Source organism: Lynx rufus, unplaced genomic scaffold, assembly GCF_022079265.1.
Source record: "Lynx rufus isolate CCGP_SWC_20201006 ecotype Redwood Valley unplaced genomic scaffold, mLynRuf1.p SCAF_9, whole genome shotgun sequence".
NCBI classification, from domain to species: Eukaryota; Metazoa; Chordata; class Mammalia; order Carnivora; family Felidae; genus Lynx; species Lynx rufus.
Window position 1 is genome coordinate 97,395,941 of NW_025814897.1, and position 19,613 is coordinate 97,415,553.

A 19,613-nucleotide genomic window follows, 5' to 3' on the forward strand; every position below is an offset into this window, starting at 1 on the left:
GGGCCTGTAGAAGCCAGGGGAAGTGATGCAGGTCAGGCCCAGCTCACAGCCTGGAGAGCAGGGCTTCCTGGGCTGCTGTGGGATGGCCTGGGCCTTCGAGTTACCCACTCCCCAGCCCCGATGGCCCCTCTGCCACGTCCCGCCCCTCTGGCATTTCTGGGCCTGGACTCAGGGCTGGAGCATCACTTAACAAAGACACACACAAGGACAGCGTGTGCACGTTCATACACGGAGCTTCCTTCCCCTCGCCCCAGCCACAATATTGCTCCCCCTCGGGTGCCACCGCGAGCTCGTCTGCATGGGTTCAGGACACGCATGATCCTACATTTCTCTAGTTCACATTCCATTTTAAACGGTCTAGACGGCGGGTGGCGGCCCGCGGCGATCAAGGATCCACCCTCCTTTGTCGCGGTCAGACTTGCAGCCCGGGTGCAGGGCAGGGATCTGCCACAAGCCGTCAAAATGAGCTGCTCTGAAATTAGCTGTGGGTTCAAATCTAATCTGTGCTATTTAACAGTCATGTGTCTGCCAAGGTACTGAACCGCTCACCGGTGAAACGGTAAAATGCGAATGAGAGCGCAGTTAGGATCAAATGGGGACATGCACAGGAAGCAATGACCCCAGGACTTTTCCGTCTCATCTCCCGTTCCGCCCTGACAGGCAGCGCTGGCTCAAGGCTCCCCGCTTGGATATCTCGACGCCCTTGCTCACCCCGCCCCACTGCCCACAGCACCCTGTTCTCAATTACACACACACACACACACACACACACACACACACACACACACACCTGCCCCCTCCTCCAGGAAGGCTTCATGTGCCTGCTGGGGTCGTCCGTGCATTGTCGTCAGGACATTAGAGGAGCAGCCTTACTTTGGCAGCTCCGCCCGGAAGTTACTAGAGCCGGGCTTTCCAGCTGACCGTGAGAGATTGTAGGGACTGCCAGTGGGCCCAACAGCCCGTTTCACAGATGGGGAAACCAAGGCCCCGCAAAGGGGAGCATGTGCCTGGGCGTAGCTAGTGTGGCATTAGAACCGGAGCCGAGGACCCCTGCCTGCAAGACTCAGGGCAGGGGGGGTGGAAGGTCCACTGCAGCTGCGTCCTCCTGGGGGTGAAGACCGGCCCCCCACCCCACCCCACCAGGGGTCTGTTCATTGGGTGGGTGGTCTGCTTCTTTCAACACGTTTGAGGGGGGGTGGGTTGGGGTGGAAATGAAACGTGGAGGCTGGGGGTCCCCCAGATGAGCCTCGTCCTCAAGTATGTGTGGCGAAGAGGCCCAGAGAGGCTGGGACACACCGATCATCCCGATGGGGACTGAAGCAGGCGCCACGTGAGTCCACGAGGAAGGCCTCGCTGCGCCTCATGCTGCTAAAACAGTCTCCGTTGTTTCTTGAGGCCAGTTATTTGTTTCTTTACCGTACCCCTTTTGGAGAAAGCCGAGACCGCCACCCCTCCTGGGGAGTTCGCTCCCCCACCCCTGAACGCTCCCCAGTTCTCTCGAGAGCAGAGCGGGCTGCCACCGGGGGCGTTAGCACTCACCAGCTTGCAGAGCGCTAATGACATTTGCATTTTGCTCGCTGTCGAAATGTGGGCTGGGCCGTGGGGATCCCACGGGGGGCACGCGGGGAGCTTGCAGCCCACCCGGAGAGGCAGATATGCGGGGCTGGGGCCCCCGAGCTGCTCTGTGAGAGGCAGTGAAGAGGGAGGAAGGTGGGGACAGAAGGAATGGATGACCGGGTGGAACTGAGAGTTTTGTCTGAAGACTCGCCAGGGACACAGAGCAAGCCCCAGTCCGGTGCTCCACCTTGCCGTGCAGCCCCTGACAATATTCTCCTCTGCGTCACATCCCTAGCATTTGTTGAGCGAATGCTCTGCATGGCCTTCAGAGACTTGAACTGCCTGCAATCCTCAGAGAGAGATGCTATTATTATCCCTGTTTTATAGGCGAGGAGACTGATGCTCTGAGTGGACACCTAGCTTACCCAGGGTCCACTTCTGGAAAAAGATTGCCCCAGCATGTGGCCATGATCTACCTGCCTCCAAAGACCATGCTTCTGAGCACTGTGGGCATTGACTCTTGCACCTTGTCGGGGTTTGAACACAGCCAGGAAACAATTCTCTGCCCTGGCCTGTGACCAGCATCTGCCTGACGGCATGTGGCCGATCCCTGATCCCTGCCCTGTACCCGGGCTGCAAGTCTGACCGCTACAAAGGAGGGTGGATCCTTGGAGAGAACACCCAGCGGCGAGTCAGGAGAGACGCAGGGTTTAGGCCCCACTCTGCCGCCAACTTGCCATGTGACCCTGCACTAGTCCCCGCCCTTCTCTGGATGTCAGTCTCCTCATTGGTAAAATGAGGCCATTGGTCTGGCTGGATGGAGCACCCCAAGAATGCATTTTCACATGAGGAAGGATCTTGCCTCCGATGCACTCACACTCTTGTGGAGTTCCCACCCACTCACTCCAGCATATACATTTATGTTTCACATCAAAGCAAACCGCGAAACATTTGTCGAGCTTCCCCGCTCTGCAAAGGGCACGGTGCTAGACACAGTGGGTGTGATGCTTATGTATTTTTATGCAGGGCATACACACACAGGCATATGCATATCTTTGTGTCTCGGTCTCGCTTCCAGGCAAGTTCAGCTGGGACCTCTATCCTGACGCATGACCCCAGGCTCCTGCTGTCTTTGCCCCATCCCGCAGCCCCCTTGGGATCCAGAGAGCATCTCAAACAAAAAGACACATCCGGCAGTGGGAGCTGATGAGATTTCCCCGGACCAGGCAGTTAGGGCTGATGTGCTTGTCTCTGACAGGTGGGCATCTCCTGGACAGCCCGAGCTTGCAGTGGCCGGGGCTTCTGACACCGTCATCAGAGCAACTTGAAACCCTTGACTTTGGCGTCTAGACACGGGCCCAGTACTTTTCCAGGCCTCCCAACGCCTGCCACCCAGGTAAGGGAGTTCAGGCTTGCTCAGCACCGGGTTCTACGCTGCGCCTGTTGTCGTCGCTAATAGAAACCATGAGCAGGGGCACCCGGTCATTCTGTATCACAGTGTCCTCTTTTATATCCTTCCAGAGGAGCCCAGTGGCTCAGGCTCTAAAGTCCAGCAGACCTGGGTTCGAATTCTGACACCACCGATTACTGGCTGCATGGACCTTGGGCAGGTGTCTCGTCAACCTTTCTGTGTCTCAGTTTCCCCATCGGTCAAACCAGGAAGGAAGAGCACCCACATTCTGGGTTTGTGAAGATAGAATATAGGAAAAGGGCTTAGAACAGGATGGACACAGAGTAAGCTCCGAATTCAAGAGACGGTAACTGTTCCTAAGGTACTCCTGTGCTCATGACGATCCGTAATGAGTTCGTTATCGTCTGTCTCCTGCCAGAAGGTGGAGTCCCTGAGGGCAGGGGTTTGTCTGCCTCATTCTTAATTGAATCCCCAGGTCCCAGCACTGTAAACTGCCCCCCGCTTTTTTTCAAGTTTATTTATTTTTAAGAGAGAAATAGAGAGGCAGAGAGAGAATCCCAAGCAGGCTCCACAACGCGGGGCTCAAACTCATGAACCCTGAGATCATGACCTGAACCAAAATCAAGAGTCAGACGCTTAACCGACTGAGCCACCCAGGCATCCCTGGCCTTTATTTGTTGAATGGGTGAGTGTATGAAGGTGTTTTGCCTGTTTTGTACAGAACCCGCAGGACAAGTCCTTGAAGGTCTTTGCATTAGTCTGGATAGGAGTTTGGTTGTGTGTGACAAAACCCCTAATGATAGTTCCTTCAATGAGAAAGAGGTTGATTTTCCTCTAAGTAAAATTGTTTTTTTTTTTTTCATTTTTTTAAATGCTTGTCTATTTTTGAGAGAGAGAGGGACAGAGCATGAGCAGGGGATGCGTGGAGAGAGAGGGAGACACAGAAACCGAAGCAGGCTCCAGGCTCTGAGCTGTCAGCACAGAGCCCGAAGCAGTCTCGAACCCGTGAACCGTGATATCATGATCTGAGCTGAAGTCGGATGCTCAACAACCTGAACCACCCAGGCGCCCCGTCTAAGTGAAATTCTGAGCTAAGATTTTTCCACACAAAACTGTTAGAGGCCCAGCTTCCTCTGTCTTGTGGTTTCACCATTGCTGGTCTACGTGATCCACGATGGCCCATGACAGCTTCTTTGTTTTACTCAGCAAGAAGGAGGAAGCCACAGAAGGAGAGGGTGCCACTTCCTTTAAGAGGGTGCCCATGTCGCTTCCATTCACGCCCCATCGGCCGGAGTGCAGTCATTCTACGGCACACTTTGCTGCAAGGGAGGCTGGGAATTACAGGCTTCATTCTGGGTGGCCATCTGCCCAATTGCCATTCTATTTCGAAGGAAGAAGGGCAACATGGATACTGGGGGACCCTCCACCTTGCCCGATAAGATGACCCACCCCTTTTTTTCACCCTCCCTCTCCGCTCCCTCCCTCTGGCAACCGGTGATCTTTTGAGCGTCCCCAGACTTTTGCCTTTTCCGGAACATCATAGAATCGGAATCATACTGTAGGTAGCCTTTCAGATTGGCTTCTTTCACTTAGCAATATGCATTTGAATTTCCTCCATGTCTTTTCATGATTTGATGGCTCGTTTGTTTTTATTGCTGAATAACATTCCATTGAATGTACCCTAGTTTGTATATGCATTCACTTACTGAAGGTTGTCCCGGTTGCTTCCGATTTTAGGCAATTATGAACAAAGGTGCTATACATTCATATGCAGGTTTTTGTATGGGCCTAAGCTGTACCCAGTTGGGTAAACACCTAGGAGCATGTTGGCTGAACTGTATGGTTGAGACCATATCTGGCTTTTTAAAAGACCACCAAACTGCCTTCCAAAGTGGCTGCAGCATTTCGCATTCCCCGCAGCCTCTGCCCAGGGCAGGTCTCCCTGAGACTGTGGACCAAAGCCCCGGGGTGACTCTTCCTGCTCCAAGATCAGGGGTGGCTGCATTCCGGGACCGTCATTCATCGTGTAGGGTCTGTCTCCCCTACAAGAACCCAAGGTCAGCGAGGCAGAACAATGAGGAGAGGGGACAAAGCGAGTGGATCTGGGCCAACGTTAGATCAGCCAAAACACAGCCCAAGGGGGAGTCAGGGGGCTGGAGAGGCTGGGGTGCAGACGGCCTGTGTCCAGTGCTTGAGTCTGAGGGCCCCTGGGCTCAACTGGGGAAGGTGGGAGCTGCTGCCCAGGTCAGCAAGAACCAGTGATGGGCCAGAAATGATGGTTGGCTGCAGGGGAGACCAGGGCAAAGGCTGAACCGAGGTCAGATGCCACATCAGTTGGGAGCCAATCCTCAACTCCAAACCTGATTAGGCGAGACAAAGCGATTTATTAGCTTTTTATTGGTTTCCAATATATTGACAGTTTGGGGTGTGTTTATTGGTGTCCAAGGCAGAGCCGAATCCAAGGTTCAAATGATGCCCGTGTCTGTGCCTTCTGCTTTCCTCCTTGTGGGTTTCCATCCCTGGCACCCGGGCCCGGTGGGGTGGCAGGGCAGTGATGAACAGACAGCTCAGGACTGACATCCCACTCATTTCCAAGCCCGTGGAAGGAGAGCTTCTTTTTCCCAGAATGTCCAGCCGAAGTTCCAGAGTTGAAGCTTATTGGCTGGTCTCAGGTCACGTGCCCGTCTCTGACCAATTACTGAAACCGGGGTGGGGGCGGGTGGGAAGAGAGAATGTGCTGATTGGCCAGACTAGGTCAGAGTCGATGGCCGGTGGGGCAGCATGTGTTATCAGTGGAGGGGGGGGCATTGGCCTGAAATTGGGAGAGGGCAGGAACCCCAAAGGGAAAACCCGGGTGCTATTTTCAGAAGGAGGAAGGAATGCTAGGGAGACAAAACAACAGGTGAGCCTATTGGTGCCATGGCAGGGCCTGGGGGACACGGAGGAAACGGGAATGCTGATTTGTCCCAAACGGTCCCTCCTGTGGTTTACAGGAGGAGGGTGGCCTTGCTCTGACAGGTGCACCTGGGTTTCTGTGGATCTGGTATCTGAAAGCCTGATTTATGCACCTGCAGTCCCACACTGACACGCACTCACATACACGGTGTACCTCCAGGTGATGCTTCGCGTTCCAGAAGGATTGGCCCCGAACGTCCCTCCCATATGGAGTTGCTGTGCACTGGAGAAGCCACCCCACTCTTTCAGCCACCCCATATCCTGCTGCCTTGGTTTCCCCTCTACTTGCTGGGAGGACCTTTTTCTTCCTCCCCTGACTCCCTCGTGGCTGGGGAAAGTTTCTTGAGCCACTTTAGGGTTTATTTGCCCCAAATGGGCTCCCAGAAGCCCTGGGCCTATGAAGACCCCCTTCTCAGAACAACTGCAGCCCAGCCCTCAGATGCACTGAGGCGTCTCAGCGGAGAGGCAGGGCTGACTGAGCAAGGACCCCATCTCTGTGGAACCCAGGGGCCTCCATGGGGCTCCAGGGAACATGGGAGCAGGCCGGCCTCTCGGCTTTCACTGACGTCCACCGTGGCAGCTCTGTTATGCATTTAGGGTGCGGTGTATGATCTCATTTGAAAGAAGATTGTTCTGTAGGAAAAAGATTGAAAACCACAGCATATGATGCCGCCTCCCAGACAACTGTGGCCAAGTGCTTTTTACGTTCTGTCCTTTGCTTGATTTTGGTCAACCACAAACCTCCTTGCCCTTCACCAGTGTGTGTGTGTGTGTGTGTGTGTGTGTGTGTGTGTGTGTGTGTGTCTGTGTCTGTCTGTCTCTCTCTCTCTCTCTTCTCCGTCTCTTGCCTGTGGATTCTGCAGCTCTGACTCACCACATAGACCAGCTCAGTGTTCAGTACTATCCTGCCTTATATGGTGTGCTCAGTGCTGCTGGGTCAATGAGTGTTAATTCATTTCTTCAGCCAGTGACTATTGTGTTCTCATCATGTGCCGGACCTGCTCTACTTGCCAGGGATAGAGAGTGAGCAAAGCTGAAAGGTCCCCGCCCTCCCCTCTGGGAGAGCCCCTGAGGGCAGGACCCTTCCTCCGGGTGTCTTCCCCCCCATCCCCCCCACACCCCTTGTCCAGGGTTTCATTCAATGCTGAGCCATAGTTGAACTTGGTGAAAGTCTACGAGTTGATTATTTTCCACGCTATTTTCCAGAGCCCCCACTGACGCTGCAGAGATTCTAGAATGGCTTGGTCCTCACCCGGTAGGACTTACAAGACACAGCTTGCCATAGGTCCTGGAGAGGGACGGGGGGCGACGGTTAGAGATCTGTGTGCAGTGGGGGGAGGTGCACAAGTAACCGGAAGGAATTGGCCAGCCTTCACTCCGGTTGTACCTTGCCCATTCAGCCTCTCAAGGGGCTCCCGGCCAGTCATAAGGAGAGAGACATGAGAGCAAAGACATACAAAGTAGAGAATAAGAGAGTCCAGAGCAGAATTATAAAAGAAGGCTTGTAGGTTCCAAGGCCAGTGATCCAGAGGTCACTTCCGGGTGGGGACGGTGGTGAGGAGTCCGGGAATGCAGAGCATTCCAGCTGGGCTTCGAAAATTGGGGTACCGGACAGGCAAGGATGCCAGGAAGGAGCAAACAGTGAGAGCGAAAGCCTGGAGGTGGGAGCCTAGGGCTTGGAAGACTGTGCCAGGCAGGAAACAGGATGGACGTGGGCAGCTTCTTCCCTGCTGGCCTCCAGGCTTGGCTGCGTGCAGGTCCGTGGCCATCCTCGAATCCACCTTTAAACGACAGCCCGGGTTTGGAGTCAAGTGGCTCTTCCATTTTCCTTTTTTCCCCTCCATCCTCAGGAAGGGGAGTTGCGGAGGGGCCGTTCAGAAGAAGGGACCCAAAGTAATGAATCCCCCCAACTCCAAGGTTCTTAATGGAACGGAGAAACCGTGTTCACCTGTAACTTCTCAAGTCACGACAGAGCCTGGGCTGGAAGTCAGAAGACTTGGGTTCTTGTCCCAGCCCTGCCACGGATGTCCTCAGCTTCCCTGTCCTGTACTTTGTCGTTTGTGAAGTGGGGGGGGGGGGCTCCCAGCCTTAGACCTTTAATTCTAAGTCAGACCTCGGTGCACATCCCAGCTCTGCCAGTAGTATGGCCTTGGCCCTCTGAGCCTCGGTTTTCTCATCTGTAAATTGGGGATAATGACACCACGCATCTCACAGGATGGATGTGGAGATTCCATGAGGTCACTAAAGGAGATAAAGCGCTCACCAGCTTGTCCACCAGAGGGTCAGTACTGAGTGATAGCACTCATGCTGTGGGTGTTCTTATTATTTAGATTTTCAGTTTTATGACTCTGGGAGGAATCCTCAGTAGAGTCTTTGGTATGTAGGTGCCTTTGGGCAGCTTAAGTCCATGTCCCCCAGATACAGTGATCAGGACAAGTCACACCCCTCCCGTGGGGGAGAGCTGCCTTCCTCAAAATTACATTTATTCACTCAAATATTTCCTGAACACCTGCTGTGTGCCTGGGCCTCTGAGAGCTGAACGGGACACCCAAGCTCCCTGCTCTCAGCAGCTCAGGCTGCCGCAAAGTGCGCTTTGTACCTCCAGCTGGCCCCGCCGACACCGTTGGCCAAAGGAACCTCACGCCGAGCATGGTGCGCTCAGCTCTGCAGGCTGGAACCCTGGGAGAGATCCCACCTGTCTCCCAGGCTCCCGGATCTTTCCTGCCCTCTCCCTTTCCATCTTGGGGCAAAGGCTTGGGTGAAACGCCAGAGAACTCAGTGCAGTTAACTGGCCTGGTACCACACCTGGACCGGAGAGACCGCTTGGATTGCCAAGCCCTGGTTCAGCGTTATGCAAACTAAGTGCTTTGGAGAAGAAGAACGGCTTGCCACCGGGCACGGATTGCAGGGTTGTGTCTCATTCATTCCCCTGTTGATGTCTGTTTGGATCTCCGGCTGCAAGAGCTTTTGGAAATTTGCAGAGGAAGCATCTGCCCTGTGCTCACCTGGTCCTTTCTGGGTGGTCGTGGGCCTCTCGCCCTCTCTGGTTGCCAGGATCCGGCAGAGAGCCGGGCACGCAGCGCCTTCAGTCAGTGGCTGGTGAGTGGACGGACAGATGGACAGGCGGCAGTGGGCTCCCCGTAATACATGCGTTCTTAGCCTCGGTCCAAGTTTCCAAGGTGGTTGGAGACACCAGGCTCTGGCTTTGTTTTTGATTTTGGTTCCTGGGCAGTCGCAGTGGTTTTCAAGTCACAGAGCGGACTCAGAACAGATGGTTTTTGAGCTTGTCAATCTCTCAGTTGCAGTTCACGGCGCGCGCACCCTGATCTAGGGTGGAGCTTGCTTCCTGACACTCGAGAGTTTAGAGCCCTGCTCCAGGGCTGCGTGACCTCGGGCATGTTACTTAGTCTCTCGCAAATTCAGTGTCCTCATCTAGAAAATGATAGCACTAATAGCATCCAACACAGAGGGCTGTGATGAGCTTAGATTAAATAATGGGGATAAAAACACAGAGCCGAGCTCTGGGCACATGGTAAATGTACCAGAAGGATGATGGTGATGTATTTAATGACCCCTTAGGCTATTTGTTGCATAGACTTCTCTCTTCCAAACCGATTTTTGCATACTGCTTTGCATTTTTCAGACAAAAAATTATTTTTAAAAGTTATTGTTACAGAAGTAATACGTGGTCCTTAAAAATTCAAATGATCCAGGAGGATTTAAATTAAAAAGCAAATGCCTCATCCACCGCCAGCCAGTTCCTTCCCTTGCCTAGTGTGCAGCTTCCCAAGTCTGGAACTCTCCTCCCTTTTTTTTCTCCCCAGGAGCAGGGGACAAGTGTGCAGTCAGGTGAGGACAGCGATCAGGTGGCTGTTGTGTTGAATTGCCGTCCAGGCCAGAAGTCCAGGCCTCAGTGGTCCCACTGGAGCAGGGGATAGCCTGGCATCCTGGCTGCAGTTTGCTCTCTGTCTTGAGGGTCTCCAGCGTTCCGGGTCCTGGAGTCCTGGCAGGTGGCCTGGGGCAGGCCACCTTCAGGCCAGGCTTGGAGGGACAGACTCACCGACACTGTGTCTGGCCGCATGCAGGCCTGGCTCCCTCTTCTGTCAGGGAGCCCCAGGCTCAGTCCTCCCCGAGCTTCCGTGCTCCTGGCAAGACATTCGCTCATTCCTGTCCACCTCCTGAGAGTCTGCACGTCCGCAGCTTGCCCTCTGGTGCCACACTCCTTCCCTCCATCAGGAACAGCCCCGGACCTAGCATGGGGCCTGGTGCATCACTGGCACTAAGTGGACCCACAGCAGGTTTGAATTTTAGCATCACTATGGTGCCAAATGTGTCATCTGCCTTTACTTCTTTAGCTCTGACCATCTGCCACGGAGCCCCCGCTACCCATTTGAAGGACATTCCATCCCAGGCATATTGGGGAGGGAGGATTCTTGCCCCCAGGGCATGTTACTTAGCCTCTGTCAAGTTCAGTGTTGTCATTTAGAAAACGATAGCGCTAATAGCGTCCTGTAGGGGTCTTGGTGGCCCCTGTGTGGCCCAGAACACTTAGGGTAGGCTCCTTTGGCGAGCCTTGAGGTCCAGGGAGGGCGAGCGGGCCGTGGCCATTTCCATGCCATCCTGGGCCCAAGAGTGGAGTTTGGCTGCAACTCCAAGCGGTGAGTTTGGGTGCATAGCCTTCCAGCCTTGCCCAGGCTTCTCAGGGTGGCCCCGTGGAAGTCCTGCCACCTGGTGAGAGGGCTCTTCCAGCACTCGAGCCTGTCGTTCTCGGATCCCCCCACTTTCACTTCTTGCTGATATCCAGAGACGCTCAACAACCCTCTCCCCGGGCCTGCTGCCTCTGCCTGCCCCCCTGCCCAGGCTTACACGCCTCCTCCTTCACAGGCTCCAGCCTATGCCCCGCCGAGAAGTTTCCAGGACCCAGAGGGTGGACGGTCTTCCTAGCCCAGCAACCTCTGTGCCTGGCCTTGGAAGCCAGCAGCCCCCAAGACATGGGATCCAAAGGCTTGGCCGCCATCTTGGGAAAAGGGAGAGAGAGAGAGAGAGCTCCCACAGCAGAGCAAACAAATCAGGAAAACTTGTCTCAGTAAATTCTCCTGCCATCCACACTGGCTACCACAGATAGACCGGGACCTTTCGTGCATTTGGGTACCGAACGCCAACTCTAAACCAGATTGGTTCAGAGACTGGAAATGAAAGAAAAATCAGACAAGATCGAGCTCAGAGGGCTCAGATGTGGTCCTCAGACAAGCAAGCTCAGCATTGCCTGGGGACTTGCTAGAATGCAGATCTCAGACGCCCTCCCCAGACCTCATGAATCAGAGATTTGCGGGTGAGATCCAGCAGTCTAGACTTTGACAGGCTCCCCCGGGGCTGGAGATGCAAGCTGAAGTTCAAGGCTCACTGAGCAACAGGCAGGTGGCAAGTGGTCCAGGGCCCTGTGATGCAGTGGCACGTAGACAGGGTGACACAGCCCACGGTGACACAGTCCACGTAGATAGGGATTGTGAATGACTTACTTAGAGGTGGACAAAGAAATCTGTGTGTGACTTGGTGGAGGGGAGCGGATTCCTGGCGGAGGGATCAGCACATGCAAAGTCCCTGAGGCATGATAGAACAGAAGCGTCCAGGACCTGTAAGTGGTATTGCTGGGGCAGAGTGGGGGAGGAGCATGGGGGGGAGGGGAGGGCTCATCAATGGGCTTCTTGTGCTCTGAGTTGGGTTTTCCCCAGGAGTGCTGCAGAGCCGTGAAAAGGTTTATGCAGGGGGGAGGGGAAGACCTGCACCCTGGGAAGACGGGTGGTTGAGGTGAAGGGTCTCTGGACCACAGCAGGTATCGGGCTGTCTTCTGGAGGGCAGGGATGAGCCTGTGGTGGATGGGCAGTAGGAAGCAGGGTGGGGCGGAGATACCCTGGGTCCTGGAGGAGTCCTGCCCTGTTGCCAGAACACGAACACCGGGGAGCCACTACTGAATGCTGGAGCCCGGGTGGCCCTCTTCTGTCCGTCTCTTTGTACCTCGGGAACACTCTGTCCTGCACTGTGACTAGTCTGGGCGTCATGCCTTCCACTCCAGAGTCTCCGTTTGCCATCTCTGAGGGAGAGGAGACCACGGTACTGTCCGCACGGCTAGGTCCCAGACCTAGTGGCCGCACCAAGAAACGCAGCAGCATGCCTAGAGCCCCTCTGACGGTGGAGCTGGGTGGAGGCTGGGAGCGCCCGAGAGGGGCCCAGGCCGATGGTGGGCTGGGTCAGGAGGCGCCTGGCCTCCGCCCCTCAGGGCTGGCGTGCCAGCACCTTGGAGAGGAGGTGGCGGGAGAAACCCCCAGCCCGGCCTTCTCCTCGGAGGCCCAGCCTCCCTCACTGCCTTCCTAGGGCCAGGCAGGCACAGGAAAGGGAGCCGGGGCCTCTCCCAGGCCTGGGGCTCCCCTTTGGGAAGGGGCCTCTGATGAGCTCATCCTGCGGTGAATCTGGGGCTGAGGCGGGGGAACCTGCAGACTGCCGCCAGGATCCTGAGTCCCTGGGGAGGCCAGAAGTGGGGAGAGGGAAGGCCCCTGCATGCCTGACGGTGGGCAAGTATGAAACCGGCGTCTGGCCGGAGGACCAGACAGGGCCCCGTTCGACCGGCTTACCAGCAGCTCTGGGCGGGCAGCCTCTGCTTCCCCTGCCCCCGCCTCTGGCGTAGTTCAGGCCCCAGTGCATTCGCTTGGAGCCCTGAGCTGCCTGGCCTGGCCTGTGTGTATTCAAGGATCACGTTAGCCCAAACCAGCAATCAGTGCGGGCGTGTGGTGAGCGCTGGGAGGAGGTGCGGTCCTGGTAGAGGAGGTGCCAGGCCCCCTCCCTCAGGATGGCTCAGGCCTTTCCGCTTCGCTCTGAGTGCAGATTTAACTCTTGAAGGAAGCGACCGGCAAGGATTCCTGGCCTCCCCAACTAGCCGGACCAGGAGGGGTTTCAAAGTCCTCTGTTTCGACTCCTTGAGAGGTGTTCATTGAATTCTGCTTACATTCTACTGGCGATGGAGAGCTCGCTATCAGTCCAGACAGCAGTGCTCAGATGGCCTTGAAAGTTGTTTTCCTGCTTTGCACAGGAGCAACCGTGAGCAAGTCGGATCTCTCCTCAGTGTGCGGACCCCGAGCGGAGACCGGTCTTCTCTGCTCATCTGCAGGCCCGAGGGTGTCACATCCCCAGGAGAGATGTCAGCCCTTCCCTGGCAGATAGCCGTGCCCAGCACGTGATTGGTTCTGTCCCCACCTCCCTCAAGTGGACCCACCGGTGCCTTACAGACCAGGCCAAGCCACGCCTTCGGCTTTCCTCCTAACTTAGAGACCCCAAACTTTAAGATGCCCCGAGCCGCCCTCCAGCACTGATCTGCGGAGGCTTCTGGGAGGCCTGTCTCCCGGAGGCCTCCTCCCTCATGCTGCCACCTCCCAGGTTCCCCACCCATCCTTCTGCAGAAGCTGCCTCCCCGTATCACTGGGGCTTCACTTCGGGGTGTTAGGCCAGCTGGTGGGTGGGTACTAGTTTCTCCCACGGGGTAAAGAATAACCAGAGGGCGCCACTGTGAACCCACCGGTGGAGAAGGAGTCCCCAAACCGGCAGTGACCTCAGGCCTCAGCTGCCACTGCTTCCCACAGGGTGTGGGCATCACCCCCAACCATGCGTCGGCCCCTCTGGACTTTGTTGCTGGTGTCACTGTTTGGGGTTTCTTAACAGCTTTACGGAAGTATAATTTTCACTGCTGTGAAATTCGCGCGTTTTAAAGGCATGATTCACTGACTTGTAGTAACCGTAAGAAGTTGTGTAACATCGCTACGATGTCCTTTGAGAGTATTTCCATCACCCCCCGAAAAAGAAACCTGGTATCCCACTTGCCATCAGATCCTGTTCCCACCCCCAGCCCCAGGCTCCCGCCGTTTCCTCTCTGCCTCTGGAGATTTTGCCGTTTCTGGACATCTCATATAAATGGAAGCACATACCACGTGTGGATGCCTGTTTTTTATATCCTGGCAGAGGCGCGAGGAGACGGTGCCCACTCACTGATACGCCCACCTTTCCACAGCCGGCCGAGGCCACGTCCTGGGTGTGTTTTCTTAGAGCTGGGAGATCTCCTGGAGACACTGAGTGCAATCTTTAGTCTAGTGCAGGAAGGAAATCCTGTGTGCCCAACCTTACACGAGGACCCTCTGACATCTGCTTGAATACGCGTGGCGACAGCCAGCTCGCTAACCCCGGGACTAAAAGAAACTTGCTTGTCCTGATCACATGGTAAGTGCCAGGCTTGCTGATGTCATTTGATCCTTGGGTTCGTCCGCCAAGATGGAATCATTTTACAGCCGACGAAATTGTAGTTCAGAGGGGTTGAGGCGCTTACCCCGGGTCACACAGGTAGGAAGTGGGTGAAGCCAGATTTAGATTTCAAATCCAACTTCTTAAAAAAAAAACTTTTTTTTAAATGTTTATTTATTTTTGAGAGAGAGAGAGAGAGCATGAGTGGGAGAGGGGCAGAGAGGGAAACAGAATCCAAAGCAGGCTCCAAGCTCTGAGCTGTCAGCACGGAGCCCGATGCAGGGCTCGAACCCACACACCGTGAGATCATGACCTGAGCCGAAGTCAGACGCTTAACCAACTGAGCTGCGTGGCACCCCCTTCCAATCCGTCTTATAACAGCTGCACCACGTTTCCAGTCTTCCCATGCGGTGGGGGATACTCCTCTTTGTAATCGGGGCAAACTTCGTATTCCTGTAACTTGCCCCCATTGTTGCTAGTTTTGCGAACAAGACCCACGCAGACCACCCGCCTGGACGTGGGTCCTTCGGGTCTACGTCCGCCCCACCAGCGCTTTTTGGTGGACAGCCACGTGGGGAGGATGCGAGACAGGGGTTGGCCAGGGGCCGATCTGACCCAGGCTGGCTCCTTGGACCTTTTGAGGATCCCTTCAACAGCCTTCAGCAGCATGGGGTCTGCTGGAACTGCTCGCCATCTAGAGGGGCCCCCCCTTAGAGAAACCTGGGGCACGGGGAGGCTCAGGGCCTCTGGTCTGAATGAGTTCGCAGGAAGAAACAGACGTGGTGTAACTGGAGGAGAAGGATGGGCCTGGCAGCCCACTGACCCCCGTTTTACTTTTCTAGCCAAATGGGACTCAGCATGAAACAGGAGGCCACGATTCACTTCCCCTACCCGCACTGTAGCTCGGTCTGCCCTGGGGCGCAGAAGGGGAATGTGCCCCAGGCTGCCTTCTCTCCCTTGGACACCCCGCCCCCCAGCCAACCCAGCCTGGGCTTGGAAAGCCGGACGGCCCAGCCCAGAGCCAGCCTCTCTGATGCCACTGCCAAATACCAGACCACTTATCGGGCTTTCCCAGAGATCTGGTGGTTCCCCCGGCAAAGCTGCAAACCTGCAATTAGGAAAGCAGCAAAGGGCTTAACTTGCTGCGGGCTGTGGGCTTTTCGGTGGGAAAGATAAGCTTGGTCTGGATTAAGCTGGAGGGTAAAATAATATTTACTCTCAAATAATACTCTCTGGCTAGGAGCAATCTGGGCCCTGGGGTTTCCAGGGGTAGGATCTGCTGGGGCGTGGCGGGGCGGGGGGTTGTTGGGGGAGGGGGTCTGCCCCCTCTTACCAGGTCCCCAAGAAGCCTTGCCTGCCTATCGACTCTTGGCCGGGCCAGGTCACCGCAGTGCTGGCTCTCATTATGAAATGAAAATGAGGCAAGCTGTAACGTTCGACGCGTTATTATCTGTGGAACGCTTAGCCTGTGCAATTATCTCATCCAATCCATATAACTATCTTGGGAGCCAGGCTTATAACCCCCACATAGGTCCAGACTTAAGTCCCAGCTCAGTCACCTCAAGCTCTTGACCCTGGGGGAGTGGCCTCATTTCCCATGAGCCTCACATTTCCCATGGGAAATGGGAGTGGTAACAGGTGACCGAAAGGGCAAGCAGTCATGCGGATGAGCCATGGGGTATATAAAGCCCCTGACCAGGGATGCTGGGGGCGGGGGAGGGGGGGAGGGGAGCTCAGTCGGTTAAGCATCCGACTCGACTCTTGGCTTCAGCCCAGGTCATGATCTCACGGTTCATGAGTTCAAGTGCTGCATCGGGCTCTGCGATGAAAGTGTGGAGCCTGCTTGGGATTCTCTCTCTCCCTCTCTCTCTGCCCCCCCTACACCGTCTCTCTCTCTCTCTCAAAATAAATAAATAAACTTAACAACAACCACAACACCTAACCAGTGCCCTGGCTCCGAATAATGCCTAATACATGGTAGGTTGTCTTATGAAATACTAGTATTTCTGGTAATCTGTAAGGCTCGGGTATGTGAAACGGCCGCTCTTCAGGGGCACAGCTGAGAGTCAGGCTCAGGGGGCGTGGCCTCCAGCGGCTCAGCCAGGGAGAGGCCAGGGCAGGGGCTGGGTGGGCAGGGAGGCCCTGCCTGGCCTTTGCAGGGGTGGCCATTCTGACAGCCTTGAGCTCCAGAGAGGGAGGAAGGGTCCCAAGTGCTTCCTGTCCACACGTCCCTTTGTGGAACAACAACCAGGCCATTCTCTGTTCATCCCATGCCTCACTGATTTGTGCCCCTGGGGGCACAGAGAGAGGAGCATCCTGGCTCATTCCTGAGGAGAACAAAGGTGGAGGTCAAGGCTGTCTCCCGACAGGGCAGGCGCTGGCCCCAGGGAAGGAAGGGGGTATTGAGAATCAAGGGGGGCGGGGTGTGTGCCAGCCTCCCCCCAACCCCTGGAGGCTGTAAAGAAAAGCCCTTCTAGGGGCGCCTGGGTGGCGCAGTCGGTTAAGCGTCCGACTTCAGCCAGGTCACGATCTCGCGGTCCGTGAGTTCGAGCCCCGCGTCAGGCTCTGGGCTGATGGCTCAGAGCCTGGAGCCTGTTTCTGATTCTGTGTCTCCCTCTCTCTCTGCCCCTCCCCCGTTCATGCTCTGTCTCTCTCTGTCCCAAAAAAAAAAAAAAAAAAAGTTGAAAAAAAAAATTTTTTTTTAAAAAAAGAAAAGCCCTTCTAGGGGCGCCTGGGTGGCGCAGTCGGTTAAGCGTCCGACTTCAGCCAGGTCACGATCTCGCGGTCCGTGAGTTCGAGCCCCGCGTCAGGCTCTGGGCTGATGGCTCAGAGCCTGGAGCCTGTTTCTGATTCTGTGTCTCCCTCTCTCTCTGCCCCTCCCCTGTTCATGCTCTGTCTCTCTCTGTCCCAAAAATAAATAAATGTTGAAAAAAAAAATTAAAAAAAAAAGAAAAGCCCTTCTGGATTCCACTGTAGCCCTCACCACCCATGACCTAGCTGTGAGGCCTGGCGAGGCCCTTGCCCCTCCCTGGGCCTCGTTTTCTGATATCCAAACTGAGGAACTAAGCAGAAGGAAACACTGCCTCGGCTGGAGAAATCAGGGAGGGCTTCACGGCTGAGGAAATGTGAAGCTGGGCATTGAAGGGTGAGAAGAAGTACTCTAGGCTGACCACAGGGGCGAAGGTATTTCGGCCCCACCTTGCAGCACCTGCAGAGACCTGGTGGCATCAGAGTGGGAGGGCCTGAGTGGCCCTTTCGCGATGCTTTGTGAATGAATAATACCAAATAATGCACGTTCCTTATGAGAAAAAGGATAGAAGTCAGCTGAGTATAAAGCATAAAAGAAACAGCACCAAAAGTCAGCATTTGAAACCCTTTGAGCCCTTTTTAACATGATTAAGAAAATAGCCTTTCAGCTCTGTAATACATGGAGAATCTCAGATTCTGGGCAGACAGCAAAGAACAAAGAGCTGTCTTCTGGAAGCAGAGCCAGGCCCCAAGTGCTAGACGGACGGACAGCGCTTCCTGGGGGTGGGGGCTGGAAGATCACGCCAGTGGGGGCAGACGCAGGGGACCGCCGGGACAGCGCTGGCGCCTGCTTCCCCACAGGCCTTTGCAGAGCCTGCGGCAGGACCGCCAGAGCTGAGGGGGGTGGCCCAGGGGGAGGGTCTTTGTAGGCGTGAATGAGGCCTCTCGGGAAGGGCCGCAGGGCTGCTTCTGGGAAGTCCCTGCGCCTTCCGCTGGCAGAAGTGGCCATCTCGCTGGCGAGCAGCTGAGGGGTCCCCGTGATGGCTTAACTGTGGTTTCCTAAGGCGTCTGGCTTCAGGGTGCAGCAGGCTGGGGGGGGGGGGGCTGATGACACCGTGAAGTCACTGCTGCGGTCTTGCCTGCTCTTTGGTGCCACCTTTAAAATACGGCTCATCTTAACGGACAGGGGCTAAGAGGGTGGCCTGAGGCCTGGAGTGGTCTGTCTGCCCCTTGACCTCCAGACTCAAAGCTTAAGGCTCGTGTGGCATGTGTCCATGCCCTCCTTGGGCTCCTAACTCTATTTCCCCAGCCCCCACAGAGTGAGTTTTCCCCACGAGGGCGCCCCCTCCCCCCCCCACCTCTGCCTCCCGGGCAGTCTGAACACCCAGGACCCCTGGGGGAATCCCCGTGCCTTGTGGGTGGTGGGGGGGGGGTGCCCACCTGAACCATCATCACCTTGGCTGTGAAAACAGGACAGGGGTGTTCCATTTCCTTCGCGGCCCCTGTGAAGTCTGTTAACAGTAATTATGAAGTTATGGGGAATTCCCAGGCCTCCTAATTAGTGTTAATAGGGGCTGGGTGAGCCATTCCTGGGAAAATAGATGTCTTTGTTTGCGTTCTCAAAATTAGACCACTGTGTTCTGCCTTTAGGTGTGATAGAGCTGCGTTCCCTTCCCTTCCCCCCTCCGCACGGTCCTGCACCCCTGCACGCTCCTATCCCACGCACACGGTTGCCCATATCCGCTGGCCACCGTATTCACCGCTCACACACACGTGCACACACATACACCCTCATACACACACATACACGTAGAAACACACATGCACACGCACAGCCGCACAACGGACTTCAAGCCTTTGGATGCTGGATTAAGATGTCATTTTGCAAGGCAGGTGCCGAACACCCAAGAGCGTTTCAGCCACTCTCCCAGCCCTCTTTGCCAATACCATTAGGGGCTCCCCTCCCCCACACCGTACCCCGACCCCAGAGACCCCAGTGCGCCAGCCTCCCCAAATTAGACTATATTAACAAAGCATTACGTGTTCCAATTAGCGTGGCAAGTGAACCTGGCTGGCTGAGCTCCCCTTCCCGCTAACAGGCCGAGGCCCATTTCCCCAGGAGGAGCGAGCCACGCCCGGGCTCCCCTCTGTCTCTGTTGGAATAATGAGGTCCGGCGTCTCCGTGCAGGCCTGTGGGAGGCTCCCTGCCATCTGGGTCTGTGGCCACCCCGAGGAGGTTTCCCTTGGACCAAGCAGGAGGGAGGGAATGAATGAAGGCACGAAGCTAGCATTTTGGGGGCGGTACTGGGCGTCGAGCCTGTGATGCTCTTTCGACTGAGGGGTAGGTACCTGCAGGGCCTGGGGCACTCTTCCCCGAGTCGGGGGTACCCAGACTCTCAGGATCAGCCCAGTATGTACCAAGAGAATACCAATACTCCTCAAAGACTTGGAGAACAATACCTTATTTTTATATTAAAACAACCGTGGAGGGGCGCCTGGGTGGCTCAGTCGGTTGAGCGTCTGACTTCAGCTCAGGTCATGATCTCGCGGTCTGTGAGTTCGAGCCCCGAGTCGGGCTCTGTGCTGACGGCTCAGAGCCTGGAGCCTGCTTCGGATTCTGTGTCTCGCTCTCTCTCTGCCCCTCCCCTGCTCATGCGCT

At 55.7% G+C, this 19,613-nt stretch overlaps 1 protein-coding gene across 3 annotated transcripts in view; it reads left to right on the forward strand.

The window, feature by feature from the left end:
- Positions 1-19,613, forward strand: part of TSPAN18 (tetraspanin 18) — a 186,651-nt gene that overhangs the window by 124,871 nt on the left and 42,167 nt on the right. For 2 of the 3 annotated variants that reach the window (XM_047071395.1, XM_047071396.1), the window contains exon 3: positions 2,816-2,953. The exons of the other annotated variant lie outside the window; for it this stretch is intronic. The gene's annotated coding sequence lies outside the window, so the exon portion shown is untranslated. The remainder of the gene's footprint in view (positions 1-2,815; positions 2,954-19,613) is intronic. 3 annotated transcript variants of the gene reach the window in all.